A 27,473-nucleotide genomic window follows, 5' to 3' on the forward strand; every position below is an offset into this window, starting at 1 on the left:
AGAAATTTGACAAACTGACAGTTGGAAAGGCGGCATCCGATGACGGTACGACGTTGACAGTCACTGAGCTCTTTATTAAGGCCATTTTACTGCCAATGTTTGTCTATTGAGATTGCATGGCTGTGTGCTCGATTTTATACACCTGTCAGCAATGGGTGTGGCAGAAATAGCTGAATCCACTCATTTGAAGGGATGTCCACATATATTATACAGTATATACAAAAGTATCACACTTACAATTGCCCGGTCATGTACATAAAATCAAAAGTACAATCATGTTTGCAAATTCAACCTGACAAAAAAAAAAAATACACAAAAAAAGGAACAGATCCTTAATATGCCATTTAGCATTTCACTTCATTTGACTTTTGCCAATATATGTTGAGCTACATTCTGCAACCCTCCCAGTCAATGATTAGCAGACCTGGTCAAATACATATGTCAAGTACTTTCAAGCTGTGTTTGATTTATTTTGAGCTGTCCAATGGAACCAATGCAAAAGTCCTAAAAGTGCAAACTTAAAGCTAATACATTCAAGTTTAAGTGTGTGATATATGTATTTGACAAATGTATTCTAATCAGAAATGTTTTATATACACAACATGCTACTTCTTCACTCCTAAAAGCAGAGGATGCAGCTGACTATTTCAGTCTGTTGGAAGTGAATGAGTAACCCGGTAATAAAGCAGCCTTCTGCCCTCTGATGTGCGTGGAGACTTTACACTGAGGTGTGGTTTTGGAGGAACAGAAGAGGGAGGACTAGGCCTTTGTGCAGGCAGGGGGAAGTCAACCCTAGTCAATCAAAACCGCTATCTGGGTATAAAAAAAGAGCTGGAAGCAGGCACATTGAGTCAATAGTGTAAAACAAAAAACATAACAAATTTCATTAATAATTAATTTAAAATACAGTACTGTACATGCCTAGTTTTTCACTGTGTTGATAGAAGAAAATGTCTCCCTGAAAACGGATGACTGGTTTGGATTGAAGAATGAAAACATTGACTTACTGTATCTTAACACCATTTGATGGACACCCAAGTGAGAGTGAAAGCAAAATCCCTATTCAACTCCTACTGCTGAGTCTGTCAGCACAATACACTGCTGACCTCTAAGACGCGTGCGTGTGTGTGTGTGTGTGTGTGTGTGTGTGTGTGTGTGTGTGTGTGTGTGTCTGTATCTCTGTGTGTGTACATGCACGTCTGAGTGTGTGTGTCTGCAGAGACACACTGGCAATGTGTGGCGGTGCAGCTCTTCGAGATGCAGAGTTACACTCTGTAGGAGCTGGGAGTGCAGCGCCAGCCGAGTAGCAATGACATAAGCACTTTTCTACCAGACCATGACATCATGTACAGGAAGCCTCATTCCTACAGCCTGTACGAGTTCACTTCACTTTATCATTGCTGAAAGGTGACGTACAAAATGTGGGTAGACCATGGCTTGCATTTTATATGCAATGTATGTGCGTACATACACAGCTGGGTATTCTACATTTTAGCAGACGTTCTTATCCAGAGCAACTAGGGATAAGTGCCGTGCTCAAGGGCCCATCAACAGATTTTTCATCTAGTTGGCTCAGGGATTCTAACCAGTGACCTTTCGGTTTCTAGCCCAATGCTCTTAACCGCTGGTAAGCACATTCTGTATGTATAGCATCTTGAATTATGTCATTAAAAAAAGTGCTAGCTATTGACAAAAATATATTCAGTGCTTATGAGCAGATATGTACTGGTAAAAACATATGGTGGGTAAATTCTGGATCCAAGATGGCGTAGCAGTAGTTGTCCTGTCGTATCGTCTCTCTGTAAATATCGTCTCTTTTTCGTTTTAGATATTTTTTAGATATTTTTTTCTTCGCATATCCTTAAAAACATTTTGCTAAACCTAAGCTTCCAAATACTCTTCTGCAACCCGCCAATGTAGCTACTTTCCTAAAGTAGTTATATTTACTTCGGAACCGGACCCTCTCAACTGAAGCTAGCCAGCTAACTACCAGCTATGCTAGCGGTCATCAACTAACCAGAGCATAACGGACCTAATTAATTTTTTTTACCCCCGGATTCCCACCACGAACAGAACATTCTTCAGCTGGATCCTCGCAACTAGCTATCGAGCGAAACAGCAACCCTGGTTGATTACTCCTGGCTAGCGTTTCCACCCACGTAGCTTGAAGCTAGCCCGGCCAGAGCTCCTAGCATACTCCTGGGCTACAATACCTTGACTACGACCGGTCTATCGATATCACTGCATGAAGAGGAATAAACAGACTCACCCCATCGCGACGTCCTCCAAAGGCTAACTCTCTAGCCCTCGCTATCTCCTTGCTTGCTAGTTTGGCACGCTAACTGCTAGCTTGTTTAGCCCAGCCCATCTCTTCCCGATTTAAAAAAAAAATTGTTTATACCTTCCGGAAACTTGCCTCACCCAATGTGATACGGAATCGCTATTATCTTTATTTTTAGAACACACTCAAGAACCTCCAGAAGCTAACCAGCTAGCTAGCTACAAGCTATTTAGTCATTGTTAGTTTTCTTAACCTGGATAACATTTACATTTAAGTCATTTAGCAGACGCTCTTATCCAGAGCGACTTACAAATTGGTGCATTCACCTTATGACATCCAGTGGAACAGTAGTGCATCTAAATCTTTTAAGGGGGGTGAGAGGGATTACTTCATCCTATCCTAGGTATTCCTTAAAGAGGTGGGGTTTCAGGTGTCTCCGGAAGGTGGTGATTGACTCCGCTGTCCTGGCGTCGTGAGGGAGTTTGTTCCACCATTGGGGGGCCAGAGCAGCGAACAGTTTTGACTGGGCTGAGCGGGAACTGTACTTCCTCAGTGGTAGGGAGGCGAGCAGGCCAGAGGTGGATGAACGCAGTGCCCTTGTTTGGGTGTAGGGCCTGATCAGAGCCTGGAGGTACTGAGGTGCCGTTCCCCTCACAGCTCCGTAGGCAAGCACCATGGTCTTGTAGCGGATGCGAGCTTCAACTGGAAGCCAGTGGAGAGAGCGGAGGAGCGGGGTGACGTGAGAGAACTTGGGAAGGTTGAACACCAGACGGGCTGCGGCGTTCTGGATGAGTTGTAGGGGTTTAATGGCACAGGCAGGGAGCCCAGCCAACAGCGAGTTGCAGTAATCCATAACACTCGCCAGCCCAGCCCCCCTGCCCCATCCACCGCTGCCCCCTGGACTCTGAACACTTGGCTACATAGCTGATGCACGCTGGACTGTCCATTAATCACGGTACTCCATTCTGCTTGTTTGTTTTATCTGTCGGCCGAGTTGCCTAGTCAATGCCATCTCACCTGCTGTTGTTATGCTAGCTGATTAGCTGTTGTCTCACCCACTGTTTTAGCTAGCTTTCCCAATTCAACACCTGTGTTCACTGTATGCATCGCTGTATGTCTCTCTCAAATGTCAACATGCCTTGTATACTATTGCTCAGGTTAGTTATCATTGTTTTAGTTCACAATGGAGCCCCTAGTCCTATTCCTCACACCCCTGATACCTCCTTTGTCCCACCTCCCACATATGCGGTGACCTCACCCATTACAACCAGCATGTCCAGAGATAAAACCTCTCTCATCATCACCCAGTGCCTGGGCTTACCTCCGCAGTACCCGCACCCCACCATACCCATGTCTGTGCATTATGCCCTGAATATATTCTACCATGCCCAGAAACCTGCTCCTCTTATTCTCTGTCCCCAACGCTCTAGGCGACCAGTTTTGATAGGAAGGCCACCAAAAATTCAGAGATTTCCATACCCAACTATAACATCTTCCGTCAAGATAGAACTGCCAAAGGGGGAGGAGTCGCAGTCTACTGCAGAGATAGCCTGCAAAGTAATGTCATACTTTCCAGGTCCATACCCAAACAGTTCGAACTACTAATTCTGAAAATTACTCTCTCCAGAAATAAGTCTCTCACTGTTGCCGCCTGCTACCGACCCCCCTCAGCTCCCAGCTGTGCCCTGGACACCATTTGTGAATTGATTGCCCCCCATCTAGCTTCTGAGTTTGTTCTGTTAGGTGACCTAAACTGGGATATGCTTAACACCCCGGCAGTCCTACAATCTAAGCTAGATGCCCTCAATCTCACACAAATCATCAAGGAACCCACCGGGTACAACCCTAAATCTGTAAACAAGGGCACCCTCATAGACGTTATCCTGACCAACTGGCCCTCCAAATACACCTCCGCTGTCTTCAATCAGGATCTTAGCGATCACTGCCTCATTGCCTGTATCCTCTACGGGTCAGCAGTCAACCGACCACCCCTAATCACTGTCAAACACTCCCTAAAACACTTCTGTTAGCAGGCCTTTCTAATCGACCTGGCCCGGGTATCCTGGAAGGACATTGACCTCATCCCGTCAGTTGAGGATGCCTGGTCATTCTTTAAGAGTAACTTCCTCACCATATTAGATAAGCATGCTCCGTTCAAAAAATGCAGAACTAAGAACAGATACAGCCCTTGGTTCACTCCAGACCTGACTGCCCTCGACCAGCACAAAAACATCCTGTGGCGGACTGCAATAGCATCGAACAGTCCCCGCGATATGCAACTGTTCAGGGAAGTCAGGAACCAATACACGCAGTCAGTCAGGAAAGCTAAGGCCAGCTTCTTCAGGCAGAAGTTTGCATCCTGTAGCTCCAACTCCAAAAAGTTCTGGGACACTGTGAAGTCCACTGTGAAGAGCACCTCCTCCCAGCTGCCCACTGCACTGAGGCTAGGGAACACGGTCACCACCGACAAATCCATGATTATCGAAAACTTCAACAAGCATTTCTCAACGGCTGGCCATGCCTTCCGCCTGGCTACTCCTACCTCGGCCAACAGCTCCGGCCCCCCCGCAGCTCCTCGCCCAAGCCTCTCCAGGTTCTCCTTTACCCAAATCCAGATAGCAGATGTTCTGAAAGAGCTGCAAAACCTGGACCCGTATAAATCAGCTGGGCTTGACAATCTGGACCCTCTATTTCTGAAACTATCCGCCGCCATTGTCGCAACCCCTATTACCAGCCTGTTCAACCTCTCTTTCATATCGTCTGAGATCCCCAAGGATTGAAAGCTGCCGCAGTCATCCCCTCTTCAAAGGGGAGACACCCTGGACCCAAACTGTTACAGACCTATATCCATTCTGCCCTGCCTATCTAAGGTCTTCGAAAGCCAAGTCAACAAACAGGTCACTGACCATCTCGAATCCCACCGTACCTTCTCCGCTATGCAATCTGGTTTCCGAGCCGGTCACGGGTGCACCTCAGCCACACTCAAGGTACTAAACGACATCATAACCGCCATCGATAAAAGACAGTACTGTGCAGCCGTCTTCATCGACCTTGCCAAGGCTTTCGACTCTGTCAATCACCATATTCTTATCGGCAGACTCAGTAGCCTCGGCTTTTCGGATGACTGCCTTGCCTGGTTCACCAATTACTTTGCAGACAGAGTTCAGTGTGTCAAATCGGAGGGCATGTTGTCCGGTCCTCTGGCAGTCTCTATGGGGGTGCCACAGGGTTCAATTCTCGGGCCGACTCTTTTCTCTGTGTATATCAATGATGTTGCTCTTGCTGCGGGCGATTCCCTGATCCACCTCTACGCAGACGACACCATTCTATACACTTTCGGCCCGTCATTGGACACTGTGCTATCTAACCTCCAATCGAGCTTCAATGCCATTCAACACTCCTTCCGTGGCCTCCAACTGCTCTTAAACGCTAGTAAAACCAAATGCATGCTTTTCAACCGATCGCTGCCTGCACCCGCTTGCCCGACTAGCATCACCACACTGGATGGTTCCGACCTTGAATATGTGGACACCTATAAGTACCTAGGTGTCTGGCTAGACTGCAAACTCTCCTTCCAGACCCATATCAAACATCTCCAATCGAAAATCAAATCAAGAGTCGGCTTTCTATTCCGCAACAAAGCCTCCTTCACTCACGCTGCCAAGCTTACCCTAGTAAAACTGACTATCCTACCGATCCTCGACTTCGGCGATGTCATCTACAAAATGGCTTCCAACACTCTTCTCAGCAAACTGGATGCAGTTTATCACAGTGCCATCCGTTTTGTCACTAAAGCACCTTATACTAACCACCACTGCGACTTGTATGCTCTAGTCGGCTGGCACTCGCTACATATTCGTCGCCAGACCCACTGGCTCCAGGTCATCTACAAGGCCATGCTAGGCAAAGCTCCGCCTTATCTCAGCTCACTGATCACGATGGCAACACCCATCCGTAGCACGCGCTCCAGCAGGTGTATCTCATTGAGCATCCCCAAAGCCAACACCTCATTCGGCCGCCTTTCGTTCCAGTACTCTGCTGCCTGTGACTGGAACGATTTGCAAAAATCGCTGAAGTTGGAGACTTTTATCTCCCTCACCAACTTCAAACATCAGCTATCTGAGCAGCTAACCGATCGCTGCAGCTGTACATAATCTATTGGTAAATAGCCCACCCATTTTCACCTACCTCATCCCCACAGTTTTTATTTATTTACCTTTCTGCTCTTTTGCACACAAATATCTCTACCTGTACATGATCATCTGATCATTTATCACTCCAGTGTTAATCTGCAATATTGTAATTATTCGCCTACCTCCTCATGCCTTTTGCACACATTGTATATAGACTCCCCTTTTTTTTCTCTGCTGTGTTATTGACTTGTTAATTGTTTACTCCATGTGTAACTCTGTGTTGTCTGTTCACACTGCTATGCTTTATCTTGGCCAGGTCGCAGTTGCAAATGAGAACCTGTTCTCAACTAGCCTACCTGGTTAAATAAAGGTGAAATAAAAAAAATAAAAATAAAATAGCTGTAAATAAAGTAGCAGTATCTATATTTTCAATGCATTTCTCCGAGGGTGGGTAAATGCTTGTACAAAAAAAAATGGTGTGTGGCAATACTTTTCAGTGCTTATTAGTACATGACTTGTGTACCTACTAGTTTCCATATCATGATACCTGAAGACACACATAACAGGGTCAGAAGAACACTGGCATGGGGCCTATGCAAACCGAATCATCCAGTATAATATTCTGGTAACCTAATGTGGTACCAGACCTGGGTTCAAATGGTATTTAAAATCATTCAAAAACCTTGCCAGATGGGCTGGGTTTGTACTTGTGGGACTATTCCATTGCTTACATTGCACCAGGAAAGCTCAGTCAAGAGCAGCGTAAGTTTTTGAACAATTCCAAATACTATTTGGCCCCATGCCTCTACCTGGCAAATAGCTGTTACCTGCTGTGCTTAAACTCAATTCGAGTTACACATTGACCAGGATAATTAAACCTGGCACAAGGCGTGCCCAGAGGAATTCATTCATGTCAAGGAGACCTTTTTCTCAGGAGGAAATCCAAAAATAGGAGTTGGGGATTACAACAGCCAAGCACAGTAATACAATACAATACAATACAATACAAAAGGGAAAGCCCTTCGAGTTTTGAACATCAACTGCTGTTTGTAATTGCACACGTGGATTACGCCAATAGCCACATAAATCCCTCAAACTCAACTCTGGACCTCAAAGCCAGTTCCACTGCATTTTTTCATTGTTCACCTATAATTAGGGACTGATTTAGACCAGGGACACCAGGTGTGTGCAATTAATTATGAGGTAGAACAGAAAACCAGCAAGCTCTAAACCTCATTGTGTAAGAGTTGAGTACCCCTGGCATAGAGTTTCCTTGGTAGATTGCGTTATGGGATGTGCCTTGTTGGGTATTTGCCAATAGAGTGAGATATCTTATTGGGAGCCTTGTATGTGATAGCAAGCCTGGACAGCGGAACATTTTATGGTACGTGGCTCTGACCATGTGGACATCTTTTCCCGACATCAGCAAAAAAATCAATCAAAGGCAGCCTACCTGCTTCAACTCTCACCAGCTACACTTTAGTAATAAATCAAATCAAACTTTATGTGTCACATGCGCCGAATACAAGTGTAGACCTTACCGTGAAATGCTTATTTACAAGCCCTTAACCAACAGTGCAGTTCAAGAAGAGATAAGAAAATATTGACCAAATAGTCACACAATAAGAGTAACAATAATGAGGCTATATAAAGCGGGTACCAGTACTGAGTCAGTGCTCGGGGGTACAGGTCAGTTGAGGTAATTTGTACATGTAGGTAGGGGTGAAGTGACTATGCATAGATAATAAACAACGAGTAGCAGCAGTGTACAAAGGGGAGTGGGAGGGGCAAATGTAAATAGTCCAGTGGCGATTTTATTAATTGTTCAGCAGTCTTATGGCTTGGGGGTAGAAGCTGTTGAGGAGCCTTTTGGTCCTAGACTTGGCGCTCCTCTGTGGTAGCAGAGAACACAGTCTATAACTTGGGTGACTGGAGTCTCTGACAATTTTGTGGGATTTCCTCTGACACTGCCTATTATATAGGTCCTGGATGGCAGAAAGCTTGTCTCCAGTGATGTACTGGGCCGTACACACTACCCTCTGTAGAGCCTTGCAGTCAGATGCCGAGCAGTTGCCACACCAGTCGGTAATGCAACCGATCAGGAAGCTCTCGATGGTGCAGCTGTAGAACTTTTTGAGGATCTGGGGACCCATTCCAAATCTTTACAGTCTCCTGAGGGGGAAAAGGTTTTGTCGTGCCCTCTTCACAACTGTCTAGGTATGTGTTGACCATGATAGTTTGTTGGTGATGTGGACACCAAAGAACTTGAAACTCTTGACCCGCACCTTTGTCTTGCTCACATTGAGGGAGAGCTTGTTGCCCTGGCACCACACTGCCAGTTCTCTGACCTCCTCCCTATAGGCCATCTCATCGTTGTCGGTGATCAGGCATACCACTGTTGTGTCATCAGAAAACTTAATGATGGTGTTCGAGTCGTGCTTGGCTACGCAGTTGTGGGTGAAAAGGGAGTACAGGAGGGAACTAAGTTCACACCCCTGAGGGGCCCCAGTGTTAAAGATCAGCATGGCGGATGTGTTGTTGCCTACCCTTACCACCTGGGGGCGGCCCGTCAGGAAGTCCAGGATCCAGTTGCAGAAGGAGGTGTTTAGTCCCAGAGTCCTTAGCTTAGTGATGAGCTTTGTGGGCACTATGGTGTTGAACGCTGAGCTGTAGTCAATGAACAGCATTCTCACATAGGTGTTCCTTTTGTCTAGGTGGGAAAGGCTAGTGTGGAGTGTGATTGAGATTGTGTTATCTGTGGATCTGTTGGGGCGGTATGTGAATTGGAGTGGGTCTAGGGTGTCCGGGAGGATGCTGTTGATGTGAGCCATGACCAGCCTTTCAAAGCACTTCATGGCTACTGACGTGAGTGCTACGGGGCAGTAAACATTTAGGCAGGTTACCTTCGCTTCCTTGGGCACAGGTACTACTAGTTTGAAACATGTAGGTATTACAGACTCGTCAGGGAGAGGTTGAAAATGTCAGTGAAGACACTTGACAGTTGGTCCGCGCATGCTTTGAGTACACGTCCTGGTAATCCGTCTGGCCCAGTGGCTTTGTAAATGTTGACCTGTTCAAAGGTTTTGTTCACATCGGCTACCGAGAGGGTTCACACAGTCGTCCAGAACAGCTGGTGCTCTTGTGCATGCTTCAGTGTTGCTTACCTCAAAGCGAGCATAAAAGGCATTTAGCTTGTCTGGTAGGCTCGCGTCACTGGGCAGCTCGCGTCTGGGTTTTTGATGTCACTTAAATCAGTGTAGATGAAAGGGAGGAGACAGGTTAAAGAAAGATTATTTTTGCCTTGAGACATGGATTTTGTATGTGTGCCATTCAGAGGGTGAATGGGAAAGACAAAATATTTAAGTGTGTTTGAATGGTAGTAGGTGCCAGGCGCACCAGTTTGAGTGTGTCAAGATCTGCAACGCTGCTGGGTTTTTCACACTCAACAGATTCCTGTGTGTATCAAGAATGGTCCACCACCCATAGGACATCCAGACAACTTGACACAACTGTGGGAAGCATTGGAGTCAACATGGGCCAGTTTTCGTCACATTGTAGATGCTCCGATGAATTGAGACTGTTCTGAGAGCAAATGCAACTCAACATTAGGTAAGGTGTTCCTAATGTTTTGTACACTTTATGTACACTGTGGATGTTGGATGTGTGGTTCATATACTGTATGATACAAAATTAATAAAAATACATATCTAATGAAACCACACAAATCCTTAGGCTAAAAATATATCCATGTGGAGAAGTGTTCCCCTTTCCATCTAATTAGGTCATTTCTGGACAATATCTTTGTCCATTTAGGCCAGTGACACCTTTTGGCTCAAGAGCATCCCCAGAGGTAATATTCCGTGAAATAATTGCATCAGTTATATAAGGTACTTACCTAAGTGCAACAAGGATGAACATTTTTTTTTCACATGCATGACCTTTTCTCAAGACACTCTTAAAAAGGGGGATGGCCTTTCTTTTGGAAAATGTCAGTGTAATGCATCCCTGGCATCAAACATTTTGGAGATGCCAGTGCCTTCGGAAAGTATTCAGACGCCTTGACTTTTTCCACATTTTGTTACGTTACAGCCTTATTCTAAAAATGATACAATTATTCCCCCCCCCCCATCTACACACAATACCCCATAATGACAAAGCAAAAATAGGTTTTTAGAAATGTTTGCTGATTTAAAAAAAAAATCTAACAGAAATATTACAATTACACAAGTATTCAGATGCTTTACTCAGTACATCGTTGAAGCACCTTTGGCAGAGATTACAGCATTGAGACATCTTGGGTATGACGCTACAAGCTTGGAACACCTGTATTTGGGGAGTTTCTCCCATTCTTCTCTGCAGATCCTCTCAAGCTCTGTCAGGTTGGATGTCGAGCGGGTCCGATGTATGATCGGGTTTAAGTCCGGGCTCTGGCTGGGCCACTCAAGGACATTCAGAGACTTGTCTGAATGTCCCTCTGTGTTGTCTTGGCTGTGTGCTTAGGGTCGTTGTCCTGTTGGAAGATGAACCTGCGCCCCAGTCTGAGGTCCTGAGAGCTCGGGAGCAGGTTTTCATCAAGGATCTTTGTACTTTGCTCCGTTCATCTTTCCCTCGATCCTGACAGGTCTCCCAGTCCCTGCCATTGAAAAACATCTCCACAGCATGATGCGGCCACCACCATGCTTCACAGTAGGGATGGTGCCAGGTTTCCTCCAGAAGTAACGCTTGGCATTCAGGCCAAAGAGTTCAATCTTGGTTTCATCGTGCAGAGAATCTTGTTTCTCTATAGACAGGTTCGTGCCTTTCCAAATCATGTCCAATCAATTGAATTTAACACAGGTGGACTCCAATCAAGTTGTAGAAACATCTCAAGGATGATCAATTGAAACAGAATGCACCTGATCTCAATTTCGAGTCTCATAGCAAAGGGTCTGAATAATCATGTAAATAAGGTTTTTCAGTTTTTATTTTTTTAAATAAATTTGCAAACATTTCTTTAAACCTGTTTGCACTTTGTCATAATGGGGTATTGTGTGCAGATTGCTAAGGATGTTTTTGGATTTAATCCATTTTAGAATAAGGCTGTAACGTAACAAGATGTGGAAAAAGTCAAGGGGTCTGAATACTTTCCAGAGGCACTGTACCATTAGTATGTATCAAGGGTCTTTCCACCATTTCGGTGCCTTTAGAAAAGTTTAACTTTTGATTTCACCAATTTTTAACATTCTGTCATAAAGAGCACATGTTCAACTTCATAAAAACCACATTTCCCCATCTCAAGAGGTTAAATAAAAAATTACTTTAGTAAGTTTTTATTTTACCTTTATTTATCTAGGCAAGTCAGTTAAGAACAATTTCTTATTTTCAATGACTGCCTAGGAACAGTGGGTTAACTGCCTTGTTCAGGGGCAGAACGACAGATTTCTAACTTGACAGCTCAGGGATTTGACCTTGCAATCTTCCGGTTATAAGTCCAACACTCTAACCACTAGGCTACCTGCCTATTAAATGCCAAAAATGTAACCTAATTAAAATGAGTCTTCAGTTCACGTAACAGGGTTGACCTTAAAATGAGGGACAGATGTAAATGAATCAGTAACAAGAAATAAATAATCTTCAGAAATGACTTTGTCAAAGCAACAAACTAGTTAAGGCTTTATAATGATGGTGAAATGTTGGGGTTAAGTGGGTTAAAATCTTCCTAGAAATAGACAGGGATGACAGAGTGACATGTCAAAAAACTGAATATTGGCACTTTAGCAAGTTTTAATTCATATTAATTGAATTATTCAGATATTTTGAATTCTCCATGTGGTCTATCGTGGTTCCCCCACAGGACGGTTAATGTGATTAGCACGAGTTTGTACGTAACAAGAACATTTCCCAGGACATAGACATATCTGATATTGGCAGAAAGCTTAAATTATTGTTCATCTCACTGCACCGTCCAATTTATAGTCACTATTACAGTGAAATAATACCATGCTATTGTTTGAGGAGAGTGCACAGTTATGAACTTCAAAAGTTATAAAAGAAAGAAAAAAATGGCACATTTGGGCAGTCTTGATACAACATTTTGAACAGAAATGCAACGGTTCATTGGCTCAGTCTAAAACTTTGCACATACACAGCTGCCATCTAGTGTCCTAAATCTAAATTGTGCCTGGGCTGTAATAATAATATTTATTTTGCATTTCAAAGTTGTTTTTTTAAAGCATGTTTTTTTTCTTTGTATTATCTTTTACCAGATCTAATGTGTTATATTCACCTACATTAATGTCACATTTCCACAAACATCAAAGTGTTTCCTTTCAAATGGTATCAAGAATATGCATATCCTTGCTTCAGGTCCTGAGCTACAGGCACTTAGATTTGGGTATGTCATTTTAGGTAAAAATTGGGGGGGAAAGGGTCCGATCCTTATGATTATTTAAATATAACAGGCTACTTAAAATATCAAAAGGCACTCTTTTTGTGGAACGACCCCCAAGCATCTCGGTGTAGAAGTGCTGATCTAGGATCAGGTCCTCCCTGACCATGTAATCTTATTCAATGTGATCTAAAAGGCTAAACTGATCCATACAGGCCCGGGTAGCACGGTACTCACCAGTCTCTCCCCAGACAGCACCTCCAGCAGTTTGATGAGCATGCGTCCATCACTCAGGTCCCTGTACAGGTCGGTGATGCGGCAGGACACCCGGGAGAGGTGAGAGTTCACCCATTTGGTGAAGGTCTTCTTCTGCACCGCTTCGCGCTCATCTGGAGAGAAAAGAAGACAGGGAATACAATTAAGAAACATGTCAAAGTGAAATGTCATTAAATTAATTGGAGATTAAACAAGTGAATTCCTGATGACGGATAAGCAGAGTTACGGTAAAAAAAAATACATGTTAGCAGACGCGCTTATCCAGAGTGACGAGCAGTTAGGGTTAAGTGCCTTGCTCAAGGGCACATCAACAGATTTCTTACCTAGTCGGCTCGGGGTTTTGAACCAGAGACCTTTTGGTTACTGGCCCAACACTCTTAATCGCTAGGCTACCTGTTGCCCTATGTTTGCCAAATTAGCAGTGTTGGGGAGTAGTGAACTACATGTAGTTCAACTAGTAATTAAACTACATTTTGCAGTAGCTTGGTGGTAGATTAACTAAACTAAAATCTTGGTAGCGTTTGCGGTAGTTAATTACTTTTTGACCATGTAGCGGTGCAGCTATAACTACAGGAACTACACACTACTTTTTTGGCAAAAAGAGAAGAAAATATGGGTGAAATAGGCTAGAATTTATAAATGTATAAATTACTTTTTCAAAGTAGATTTAGTTAAGTAAAGTAAGGCTGTGGAAGATAATAATGCTGGAACAAGACATTGAAGTATAGATAACAGCTCACACTCTCCCTATACAGCCTGGTCTTTTAATTTCAAGTCTGAAATACTATAGAGCAGTGATCTAACTAATCAACTACGGTAATCATCCCATGATCAACTGAATCAGGTGTTTTAGTGCTGGGCTAAAGTATATTTCAAATGTGTACTCCCTGGGTCCCCAAGGATAGATTGAAAATGTCAATAAGCTTGTAAGACTGCCATTCAAATGTAACTTTCTAAGTAAACAAAATAAATACTGTGTAGCTAAGTATTGTGGTTAATGATGGAACACATGTGTTGTATACAGTAACAGTACTGATACTCATTGTATAATTATGTCATATGAGAGGTTTTCGTCACTGTGGGTGATTGGCTCCCCTTGTCACATGCAACTCATCATCCTTTCATGATTCAGATTTTAAAACGACTAGAGCGGATTGGGACTGGTGGCCTTGCCTCGTCAGATCTATTGCAGAATGTCTTAAGGCTTCCTCTCCTGGTCTCTCCATGTCCACTGAGATTAAGGAAATGGACAGGTGAAGGCAAATGCTTGATAAGGGGTCGACCATATTGCTGTCATCTGTTCTGGGTTCTCAGGACAGTGCGCATAAAGTGAGGAGACGAGGGGAGAAAGCCACTGCAGACTAATGAGATACAACATAGCTTCAAAATGTTTTAAAAAAAAGTGGAAGTGGGAGCTGGGGCTATCCTGTTTATGTTCGGGGCCCTTGACAGGGCCAATGCCGCACCCTCTGGCTCAGAGTTCATATCCATGAACACAAGGAGGGTTTATTTATAATCCTCCCCAATTTTCCTGTTATTGCATTCCTTATCCCTGCAAAGACGTAAGCATCTGATTTGATTGTTCGTTTGCCACATGGCGAAAAGAGATAGATGACCTCGCCTCACACAGGGCTGGCTGCACCTTGCAATGTACTCTCCAACTCCAAGGCCCTCTTGACTTTTTTTGTTATTAGTGATTTATTTGACACGTTTGACGATCTTGCCGAAGAAAAACAATTGGAGAAGGTCGAACCTATTCCTCACATCCCCCCCATCCCTGAAACACAAAACATGATATCAACATATGAAATAAAATGTTATCCTTTGATGAAAAAACACTATGATTTGGAATCGATCGCTCAGTTAATACTAAACCCTGACCACAATTGTAGTGTGTATGACTAAACTAACTAGACCCAGAGCCAACTTCCTGCCTGCTGCCCTACCCCTCGGGGGTACAACCAGCTATCATCACAAGAGGTTGCTGAGTAGAGGACAGCTCATAATAACGGCTGGAAAGGAGCGAATGGAATGGCATAAACACATGTGTTTGATGTATTTCATAACATTCCACCTATTCAGCTCCAGGCATTACCACGAGCCATCCTCCCCAATTAAGGTGCCACCAACCTCCAATGCATCCAAACCCATTTCTGTGGCAATATTGCAACATGGTAACATCACCACAAGCGTCACATAGTGGTACACGCAAGTGGGGATTTTTTAAAAAGGAATCTCTCCTGTGAGACCGGAGGACAAGACAGAGCTGGACAGAACAATAGAGGCAGTGTTCCTCTCCTCCACCCCTGCCCTAGCTCAACTCCGGGGAGGGCTAGCTAGAGGAATGTTGCACTCGCATCTGGTCTTATCGTTAGGTAAACACATAGCTCCCGAACTATTAACACAGTTTGAATAGTGAGTTTAACCTGTTTAACAACAACAAAAACAGATGCCAATAAAGACAATATCAGGTCGTTTCATTAAACAAGGCTGCGTCATGCTGTTTGTCATTTTTCAAAGACCTTGGGCTGATTGGAAAATGATAGCAGTATTTTGAAGGGCCATGTAGGGGGATATGGATAAGAGGAATACATCATTTATTATCTGAAATGACACCCATATTTTTCAAATGATGACAACGTCACCATCTCAATGCCATTTTTAGCAGATGATTGCTTTAGGACTTTCATGCAATAGAGCAGTTGTTCCCAAACTTTTTATAGTCCTGTACCACTTCAAACATTCAACCTCCAGCTGCGTACCCCTTCTAGCACCAGGGTCAGCGCACTCTCAAATGTTAGTTTTTTTTGCCATCATTGTAAACGTGCCACACAAACACTATACGATACATGTATAAAACATAAGAATGAATACGTTTTTGTCACAACCCGGCTCATGGGAAGTGACAAAGAGCTCTTCTAGGACCAGGGCACAACTAATAATATTATAATAATCAATCATTTTGCTCTTTATTTAGCCATCTTACATATAAAACCTTATTTGTTCATCAAAAATGGTGAATAACTCACCACAGGTTAATGGGAATGGTGTGCTGCTTGAAAGGATGCACATAACTCTGCAATGTTGGGTTGTAATTGTGTACTCTGAGCACAGCCCTATCCAGAAATCTGGCAGTGGTTTCTGATTAAATTCAATTTTCACAGAACCGCTTGTTGCAATTTCGATGAGGCTCTCTTGTTTAGATGTCAGTAAGTGGACTGGAGGCAGGGCATGAAAGGGATATCGAATGGAGTTGTTTGTATAATCCGTTTCAGGAAAGTACCTGCGTAATTGAGCACCTTGTGTGAGCTGTGTGTGTTGCTATGTCACATTTGACATTGTCCGTAAGCTTGAGTTCATTTGTACACAAAAAAATCATACAATGATGGAAAGACCTGTGTGTTCTCCTTGTTAATGCAGACAGCTATGAGCTCTAACTTCTTAATCATAGCTTACATTTTGTCCCGCACATTGAATATAGTTGCGGAGAGTCCCTCTAATCCTACATTCAGATCCTTCAGGAGAGAAAAAACATCACCCAGATAGGCCAGTCGTGTGAGAAACTCATAATCATGCAAGCAGTCAGACAAGTGAAAATCATGGTCAAAAAATACAACTTTAAGCTCGTCTCTCAATTTAAAAAAAAGTGTCAATACTTTGCCCCTTGATAACCAGCGCACTTCTGTATGTTGTAAAAGCGTTACATGGTCGCTGCCCACATCATTGCATAATGCAGAAAATACACGAGAATTCAGGGGCCTTGCTTTAACAAAGTTAACCATTTTCACTGTAGTGTCCAAAACGTCTCTCAAGTTGTCAGACATTCCCTTGGCATCAAGAGCCTCTCGGTGGATGCTGCAGTGTACCCAAGTGGCGTCGCGCGTTACCACTCCCTGTCATACTTAATTGACCCTCCCATAAACGTAACGGACATATACCAGGAGCTGTGCCAGGCCCGCCACATCTGCTGACTCATCTAGCTGTAACGCATAGAATCTACTGACTTGTATGCAAAGCAGTAATTGTTTCAAAACATCTCCTGCCATGTCACTGATGCGTTGTGAAACAGTGTTGTTTGATGAAGCATTTGTCTGTATAGTTTTTTGGGCCTTTTCCCCCAGCATTGTCCCAGCCATATCCACGGCAGCAGGAAGAATGAAGTCCTCCACAATAGTATGGGGCTTGCCTGTCCTAGCCACTCAGTAGCTCACCATATAAGACGATTCTAGCCCCTTCTTATTAATGGTATCTGTTGCTTTCATACACATCTTACGACTCGCTCAAACTCCCATGGCTTATTTTTCTAATTGGCATGTTTCGTTTCTAAATATCTGCGCAAGAGTGAAGGTTTCCTGCGAGAGAGTAACGGTTAATGTGATTGGATGTTAATTATTTGACTAGGCTACCTGTATTTGACTTTGTGTTGTTATTTTGCTGAACACTAGATGGTTTAATTTTATTTTTGGCAGTGAAACGAGCCTACTCAGGCGAGAAAAAAACATCACCCAAATGTATAGCCTCGTTGGAAAATCTAAATGGACTGTGAATAACATTATTATTTGACGTACCCCCGACGGCATTGCTCGTACCCCTGGGGGTATGCGTACACCAGTTTGGGAATAGCTGCAATAGAGGAAGTTGAATTCAATCAATACTACTAATACTTTTTGGGGGTTTGGGTCACTGATTGAGTACCACCAATTGAGATTCTTAGTTTGTGCTATAAAATGGCTTTGTTGGTATAAAGAGGATTTAGTATCAATCTTTATAGTACATAGCTAGGTTTCCATTCAATTGGCAACATATTTTAATGTGAGTATTCGAAAATCTGGATAAAGAAAATATGCATATTGTGTTTCCGGAAAACCTCGTTTTTTGGGATAAAAATCAGTTTGAGATGATCTAAAGCTCAATGTGATTCCATCACATTTTCAACTCTACCGATATTCTTGTCACAAAATAGCAGGTATGCCTACTCTGGTCTTGGCACGCACGCTCTAGCCAACAGCTCGCAGTGTGGTTAGGCCAGTCTACATGATGAGATTATTATGGATAAGAGTGAAAATATTTGTATTTGGCAAACGGCAGTCAAGCATCGATCATCATGTCACCAAAACAAGACCCTTGATATTTATCAAGGTCACGGTGCACTTTCACCACCCCAATCGGGGTTGTCGTGACTTTTTTTCCCGCCATGTACATTACCAGCATTAAAAGGTTGGCTGGCAACCTGGTTAGTGTCACAAAAAAATCATGCAAAAAGGTAATTGCATTGGGAGGTACATTCATTGCACTTTGTTACATACAGTAGTACCACCCCTATTTGACCCTGTTCTAATCTGTATGAGATCATGGAATACACTTTGTTTCAAAATGCATCGGTCCTGTATCAGTTCCTGTGTCTTTCTGTGACTGCTCTTTATTGAAGTGTAGATATGATATGGGTCATTCCACAAAATGAGTGCCTTTTGCGTCCCTTTGATATTTTAAGTAGAAGTTGTGCCCAAATATTGAATTGTAAAAGTCTGTTATATTAATTGAAGTTCCCTTTAAAATGGACCACATGGAAAATTCAATACATCAGATTTTTTATATGAATTCAGACTTGCTGTTAGTAATTCATTTCATACACCAAAAAACTATCCCTCTTTTTAAGGTCAACAGACGGAAATGGTTCTAATTTCATACAGGAGTAATAAAGGCCGAATGCACTAATTTTGTGGGAATGTATTTTTCTTATTTTTATATTATTATATATTTTTTACTGTGATTTATCAGGAGGTGCCAGCACCCTCAGCACCCCTACTTCCCGTAGCTATGCAAATGGCACCTAATTGGTGCAACAACCCATATATTCAAGTATATTAATTCATTTCTTATTATTGCACTGATTAATAGTGTTCTTTAGTCCTAATTGTGTTGGATATCACTCTCTTCCAGAGAAAATCATCCCAAGTCGTAGCATTGCTTTGTGACCTTGACCCACAGCTCTATTGCAAATCCAACCAGCTGGGATATGAGCAGTCTGGTCATCACGACTGACACAAAATAGAAACTATTGATTTATTGACGCATCTTGTATCTCTATCCTGGGGTATAACTCTCCAGTTCCCAAAAGCAAATCTTCTTATCTCAATAGAGATGCACATTCATTCAAATTGCAGTTTGGTTTCTTTTCTCTCTCTTTTTTCCTCTCTCTAGGTTTCGGCAGGAAAGGGAGATCTTGATTAGGGCATTACTCAGGAATTGCAGAGTTCAAGGCCATTTAGATTACTACCCCACCCTTAGCTTGCAGGAAATACTGAATGTGGTGAAAGATTCCATTTTGTAACTGCACCTCTAAAGCACTGTTCATGTTCAGTGCTAGTTACCTATTGACAAGATTTACTCCTCTCATATTCTGCCGTCTGTATTTCAGCCACTCTTGTGAGGGCAGTCTAATGATTGGCAGAGACTGAAAACAATCATTCAGAGTTACAAAAATAACAACAGCCATTTTGTTTAGGCCTAGATATACATATTATATGATATAGCAAACTAGCAAATTAACAGACTAGAAATCGGCATCCAAGGACGAAAAACGAAGGTGGAAGACTGGACATCTTAGCGAAGCAGTTCAAAGGTTGCTTCCTTCTTCCCTCACTGTTGAATCAACATCCTGTGGCCTGTGGCGGGTCAGAAGATTGAAATTCTTCTGACTTCCTGTGTATTAGGGCTGGATTAGTGGATGAGGTCACACTGCTATGTTTAGGCGTGACTAGCCACTGGACAAAGGCGTTGTCAGATCAACATTCAACATTTGATTGAGTTGTCAGACATTAACTTCACGTAAAACCTAAAATGCTATTGTTGATTGTTCTTTGAAAACTAGATCGAAATTAAACAAAAACTGTGCGTGTTAACGATGTTTTGCCAACTGACCAGCAATGTCGATCTAAAAACCTTATGCCTACAAAACACATGGGAACACTGGGAAAACATAAATACCAGGTAGCGTACTTGACAAGATGTCTCCATGTCATAAAGTGGTCCCTCTACTGATAGAAGGGTAAAAACAGATCACCAGTCAGATAAGTCAGGGTGTTATGGCAGATGGCCTGTTTGTTCTTTAACAAGGCCTCAGGTTATCACACAAGCAGCTACCAACAGCTGATATGTTTCAAATCAATGACTCAACATCAACATTTTGCTGGCAGACAATGCCTGGCAAAAGGGAAAACAAAGCACTAAACAGGACATGGCTTTGTGTCCATTTACACCCAGTAAAAACATTCACTACATTTCGATAAATCTCACTCTTACTTTATAGTAAAGACGTGGTTGAAAACCTCAAGATCATACTTACTATTCTCAAAAGTCACGATAGCACTATATTTTACAGTAGTTTCCACTGGTATTTACCTGCTATTAACTAGGATTAAGGCCGGAATTCAATCCGATCACGCTTTGTCGACAATGCACCTTTAAAGGTAATTTCCGATTTAGCCGACATATGCAGCGTTTACTGTGAATGCGTCGCGAAAGCGGGAACATTGCCTTTAAAAGCTGCATTACTGACCAAGCACGATTGGATTTAATCCCAGCCTAGGTAAATGGTATTCTCTGGAATTTACTAATCAGAATTCAACAACTGAGGGCATAACAAAAGCTAACCTTCAATGTTATATTTCAGGGTATCATTCAAATGGGGTGTCAAGTTCAAATAGTCAGTCAGTGTAGCTTAATAGAGTAAATCAAACTTGTAAAGACCAGAACTACACTCTTTTTCAACACTCAAGTTTGCCCCCTTCCCCACCCCAGCCCATTCAAAGACTCCTTCAGTTCCATGACTTTCTGTTGCCTTCTTTTTTTGTCTCCCCATAAAATATTTTCTTGCCAGTAGCAGAACAGACGGTCATTTAGAGGCCGACTGTGGTGGAAGCCGGGTTGGCAGGGCCCTGTTTGCAGACAAACGTAGTACTTCAGCACTCAAGTCTGTTTGGTGGTAGTCCAGCTCATTGGGGTGGAGAAGTAGCTACAGTCTTGTACAGAAGCGACTGGAGTGCATCTAATAACTTTTTTACACTATTGTGCCAACCCAATCAATACAATGTTAGATCGAATATCGTCTTTTCACACGGTCCTTTCCAGCACGGCTTTAGCAACTATGGCGGATGTGTAACCAAGTCAGCTCAAGCTTGTCAAAGCAAATTATTGACCTAAAAACTCCACTTCAAGGACCCAGATTAAACCTACTCCTGGATGAAAAGGATCAATGGAAAATCTCCATTTAAAAAGTGCTTTTAAGTACAGGAATAAGCTTCATCTGGCTGAGAGAAACCAGCCTTAAATGTATTAGATAAAACAGAAAAATACATGGGACCTGACAATGCACTTTCAATTTCTTTTTGGTTGATACAGCCATGGGACAGCTGTACAAAATGATTTGCTCAAATGTTTTTTACAGATCATGTGTGTTTAAAAAAAGTCACTGGCACAATGACACCATGCGGTTATGCTGAAAATATAACAATTTTTTACGAACTATGAACCAGAGAGCTCTGCCTAAATAGCGTCCTATCCATGGGGTCTACTTGTACATCAAGCTGTCTCACGCTACAGAAACAGGAGATAGGCTCCTGTCCTATGAGCAGTTCTGCCTCGAACAAGGTTACTACTTCCTCTTGCTAAAATCAAGGGTCGCGGTGATACAACCAATGGTAATCCTAGTCCCTTTACATTAAGTCTGACCTTTTCAGTTGAACGTTACTGTTCCTAGATCCTGTAGACTACACTTTGAGACCCTATCAACATTTGCTACAGTAGAAGTGTTACACTAAAATTAGCATTATCAGCACACCAGGTCAATCCATAAATTCTGTAATATCTTCGCTCAATTTAAACAATAAATATTATGATGCATGCTGGCACTACATGACACAAGAATAGTAATCAATAAAGTTGACTCTGTGATGTTTTTATCAAGTCAGTCATCTATAACTGAGTAAAGCAAATAGACCAGAGGGTGAAAGTTCAAGTCTATCTCTCTGTCTTCCTTTTCATTCCGGCTGCTTTACAACATTGGACAAGGTTTCGGCAGTTAGTAAACGCTACACAAAGCTACATATTAACAAATGGCACATATTCATCCAGCCGTATCCACATAGTTGTTGTGGCCAGTTTATACCATTCAAATGAGAAAAACTGGACAAATTTTGACCATTGCTGTAAATGTAATGATATATTAATGAAAAGGGGACTTCTATATAACATATATAGAAGAGACACATTCAACAACACACTAGTGCATTCAGACACAATAGCTCATCGAGAGACTGAGTTAATGACTGATATTATCATGTGGCAAAGACCACATTCTCTTTGGGATGAGAGAATCCCCAACAAAGATGTCAACAAAAGTAATCTACACAAGGACAGCAGGACTATAAAACAATGTTACCATGATAACAGTTACATTACCATGTTCATTTCTCCTTTTTTTCTATTGCAGTCTAGCCTGGGGTTCATCATAACGAAAATATGAAAATGTATGTCAAAAATGTTTTTGGAAAATAAGTAATTTTGTAGTAAATGTGCTAAACAGTAATAAACAATATCACACAATATAACACAATGACATACTGTTCAACTAATAGTGATGCTATATAGCGTATATCCCTGTTTTGTAAAAAATAAAAATAAATTTTTTAAATAACACACAAGGCTCCTATACTAACTGTGTAAAAACATATTGTTAAGCGCTATAATTTCCTAGAATTTGACTCCTTGAAAGTGTATTTGCATGGGATGGCTGGACAAAACAACCACTCCCACCTTCCCTGTCCCCTCTCATGCTATTGTTGTCCTGACTACCCACTAAGAACTAGCATGCATGCCATTTATATAGCATCGTGGATTGTGTGTTTGTAGACAGAGGTCCTCCTTCAAAAACAGTTATTTACTATTTTAATGTCAACACTAAATTCCTATCCTCCAAAAAAGACACAGCCTTATAATCCAATCTGAAAGTCATCCTTACGCCAGATCATAGTGCTGCCATACTAAACGTGTCCTATCCACCACTGTCTTATAAGATTAAGACACCCAATTTGTTTTTTTCTCTAAGAAGTAAAAGAACAACGACGAAATATAATGCTCTTCATCCAACTAATATTACCGTGATAAATTCAACACAGAGGATCCAGAATTCTCTCTCTGGACCTCGTCGTCTATCTGCTGACAGAGCATATAGCATAGCAACACCTATAAACAAAAGGCGACTGCAGTCTCCATCCTTCACTTACCTTGTAGCTGTTTAAAGCGCCCTTCTAACATGTTGTAGTTGAAAGCCACCTGAGCGGGGTAACCAGAGTCCGGGTCGGTGTATTGTACATCTTGCCCACCCAACTCCCAGTCCACTTCCATAGTTCCAAACGAAAACTGGGACCCGCTGAAAGAAAATACCCCCTCGGGAAAAAAACACAAGCACAGCAAGGCGGAAAAACGGAGGGAAGTTAAGAAGGGATCCAATGGGCTTTTTTTTAGCCTCCTACCACCAACCTTGCTACACCGCAAGCTCCAAAAAAGAATCCAGTAAAAGTAAGGAAAGGAGGGAATGTTCTCAAGGACGAGACTCTTCCCAGAGCAGCCACTGAAGGACCAGGCGTGGAGAAGCAGGATCTGTGTCAGATAGGGGGCACAACATGCTTCTTCTTCTCTCTTGATTGTTCTGTCTTCCCTCTCAACCCATTCAAAAGCAGCCTCCACCCCACATCCCTCTCACGCCCCCCCTCCCTCTGTCAAAAGCAGCCTCCACCCCACCCCCCTCTCACGCCCCCCTCCCTCTGGTTGTGAGCTGCCCACCCATTCAGGGGTACAGGCTTTTTAAAGAGTGGTATTGCCCCCCCCAAAAAAATCACTGCACCTCATCCTCAACTGGCAGACAATTAAGGAAGGAGAATGAATAAGTGTCCAATAAAAAAAGAGAATGAAAGGGTTTTTCTCAAATACAGCACACCTTTCATAAGTCTGGGAGGAGGAGGGGATGGGTTTAAAGAGGGGAGGGGAACAGGAGTTTGTAATATCGTCAGTGGCTAGCCACTGCCTGGGAGCTCAGTGATGATGTCACCGCCTCATTTCCATGATGGCCCCAGCAGTGGGGAGAAAAAGGAAGGAGGTTGGGCCATACTAAGCCTGAAGAGAGGAGGGGCTAGAGGGAAGCTAGCCAGGATACAACCCCCCATTTCCCAGCATTGTTGTTCAGTTAGCGACAGAGGAAAAATCTAGCCATTCCAGAAATGTATAAATGCTGGTTTTAAATTATGTGAGCGACCAACGTCCTGTCAAAAAAGTAACCCAACAAACTTCCTGTTTCAGAGGAACTGAAAGCCTCCCCCTCTTTCTTCCTAATGGGTGAATAGTCCCCATACTGGCTCATGAATGGTTGCTTCCCAAACAAAGGAGGAGCACACTCAACCAGTTTCCACTATGCAGAACATCACAAAGCAAAAAGGATTCTGATTACAAATCAAACATAAATGGTCAATGTACCTCTGCGAACATTGCCAGGGCAAGGACAGACAGATTTCTCTCTAAGCAGAGACACCTTCTATAACAGTTAGTGTTTGATTCTTTGAGGCTTTGAAAGTAGGAGCTTAGTATAGCAACAGATAAGAGTTGGGTTAGGACTAAAGATGGTACTGTATCATTTGAAGATTAATCTATTTGTCAATCAAAAAATTAAAATGACTCATAAATCATAAAGTCCAAAAGAGGTGGTCTTCACATATAGATCCCTTAAACAATGTAAACTATGCTTGGGTCCTATTATTGCCCACACAATTTCTATTTGCCGCAAAACTGATAAACAACGTAACTGGGAATCAAAATGGCATGCCCATATAAAAAAAAACACAATAAGGGCGCCTTTTGCATCTCCCCAATGGTCCACATGTGGAATCCATACCATTTCTGATATTATGGAGAGTAATGGTTATTCAACATTCCAAGATTTGAAAGACACATACACATTACCAGGCAACTCCTTTTTTCTATAGGTCTTATTTACAACTTAAGTCACCTATGCTGGCCTATGGTATCCCTCGGGAAACCCAACTATCGAACCATCTAATATTGGGATTTATAAAGAAATTATCTGGGCTTCCAAAATAACTGATCTCTATAATATACACTGAGTATACAAAACATTAGGAACACCTGCTCTTTCAACAGCAGACTGACCAGGTGAATCCAGGTTAAAGCCATGGTCCTTTATTGATGTCACTTGTTAAATCCACTTCAAATCACTGTAGATGAAGGGGAGGAGACAGGTTAAAGAAGGATTGTTAAGCCTTGAGACAATTGAGACATGGATTGTGCATGTGTGCCATTCAGAGGGTAAATGGTCAAGACAAAAGATTTAAGTGCCTTTGAACGGGGTATGGTAGTAGATGATAGGCACACCAGTTTGTGTCAAGAACTGCAATGCTGCTGGGTTTGTCACGCTCAACTGTTGCCCGTGAGTATCAAGAATGGTTCACCACCCAAAGGACATCCAGCCAACTTGACACAACTGTGGGAAGCATTGGAGTCAACATGGGCCATCATCCCTGTGGAACGCTTTCGACACCTTGTAGAGTCTATTCCCCGACTAATTGAGGCTGTTCCGAGGGCAAAAAGGGGGAGGGTGCAACTCAATATTAGGAAGGTTTTCCTAATGTTTATTATACTCGGTGTATAAACCACTTTTGGAAAGTTCATATTCTGAGCTAGTCATTAAAAAAGTGTGGTCCACAGATATACGTGAATCTGTACAACCCTTTAACTGGAACAGAATATGGAACTTGGCATCCTGTGATCCGAACCATCAATTTATACTATACATTTAAGTTTGTTCACAGACTGTATTTAACACCAAGGAAATGTTTTACGTTGGATTGAGACATGTTGGATTGGTGGGGTTGGGGGATGGGATGAGAGGTTGGGGGTGGAGGCTCACTTCTTTTTGTTTATTTTCCTTTACATACAACATTTGTTATTACCTTTTAACTCTGTAATATGATCATAATGATCAATACTTAGTGTTTCTGTATATTTTTGAATGTTTTTCTTTTCTTCTTTTTGAATGGCAGCCCACAGGTTAATATGATGTGAACTGAATACGAAATGATATGAAACCTTATGTTGTACCTGTACCCCACACCCCCAATAATAAAAATAATAAAATAAAAAAGGTGGTCACAAAAAATAAATCATTAGTAAAGTCCAGATAATCCTAGTAAATACAACCAAATGAAATCCATACCATACAAGACTAGGCTCTGACCAAATGTTTTCCACGATGATTCCCCCTTGGATTTAGCCACTGACTCAACCATGTAACCTTATATTCATGGCAGTCTCAGGAGTTCTCTGCCGCAGAGTATTTTTTCTACATAGCAGCACCATCAACAATATCCCATTTGTCCTTCTCCTGTTCATGAGAAAGCCTTGTGGCGAAGGAGGAGGCCACAGATATGCTGCCTTATACCTACTCCTCATGATGTTATGAATTCATGCTCATCTCAGTACCACGAGTCTTGCAAATCGAATCATTACGACAATGGACACAGGGAATGAGAAGAGGCCAGAAAGGACACCGTCTGTCTGTCTTTCTGCTGTCTGCCTGTCTGTCTGTCTTTCTGCTGTCTGCCTGTCTGTCTGCCTGCCCAACCTTAGACGTAGATCCTTAGATGTAGATCCCAGTAGTTCATGTGCTTGGGCAGTTTGATTGAGGAACACTAGAATTCCCATAATATAAATTTGATTATTATGTGTTAAATAATATTACATTTGTTTTGTCACAATAAAGCATAAGGGAGTGGTAAAAACATATTGAACAAATATTGAACAAATATACAATGGGTAAAAACACATGATGAATATGCATTCCTAGTTGTACAGAGCCAAAATAAATATGTGAACTGTAAATGGAACGAACGAGACATTAAAGACTTCCTTGTTTTGGTCACAAGGTATCCACAAGGCCATACCCTGCCTAAGGGCTATTCTTCCACAGCCTCCCTATTCTTCCATAACCTCTTGATTACAAGCCTTTTCATCTAGACTTGTAAACGCACGGTTTTAAGTCAGATTCTTAGTCAAGAAAAATACACACGTCCTTCCACATGACTCACCTCATAGGAATGTCTATGAAACAGAGAAAGGAAATAGGGTGGTGACATTGGGTTTTGGGTTTCTGGGTGGGTTTGTGTGATGGTCAACCTCTGTGATAATCAGACAAATTGAAAATACCAAAAACCTGAGAGTGAAATCTCTTTAAAATGTCAAATTGAGTTGTTCATAAAAATGACACAGTCATCCATTCCTTTTCCTTGTGGCAAATTTAATGTAGATATGCTTTTATTTTAGGTGGATGTGAAACAATAGGGCCTTCACT

The 27,473-nt window shown here is 42.3% G+C and overlaps 1 pseudogene across 1 annotated transcript in view; it reads right to left on the minus strand.

Annotated features, from left to right (window-relative positions):
- The window catches only part of LOC115142692 (spectrin beta chain, non-erythrocytic 1-like), a 93,138-nt pseudogene that overhangs the window by 43,172 nt on the left and 22,493 nt on the right, over positions 1–27,473 (minus strand). The window contains exon 3 of the transcript XR_010458769.1: positions 13,019–13,170. The product of XR_010458769.1 is annotated as a spectrin beta chain, non-erythrocytic 1-like (transcript). The remainder of the gene's footprint in view (positions 1–13,018; positions 13,171–27,473) is intronic.

The sequence above is a fragment of the Oncorhynchus nerka genome, linkage group LG15 (assembly GCF_034236695.1).
Source record: "Oncorhynchus nerka isolate Pitt River linkage group LG15, Oner_Uvic_2.0, whole genome shotgun sequence".
NCBI lineage: Eukaryota > Metazoa > Chordata > Actinopteri > Salmoniformes > Salmonidae > Oncorhynchus > Oncorhynchus nerka.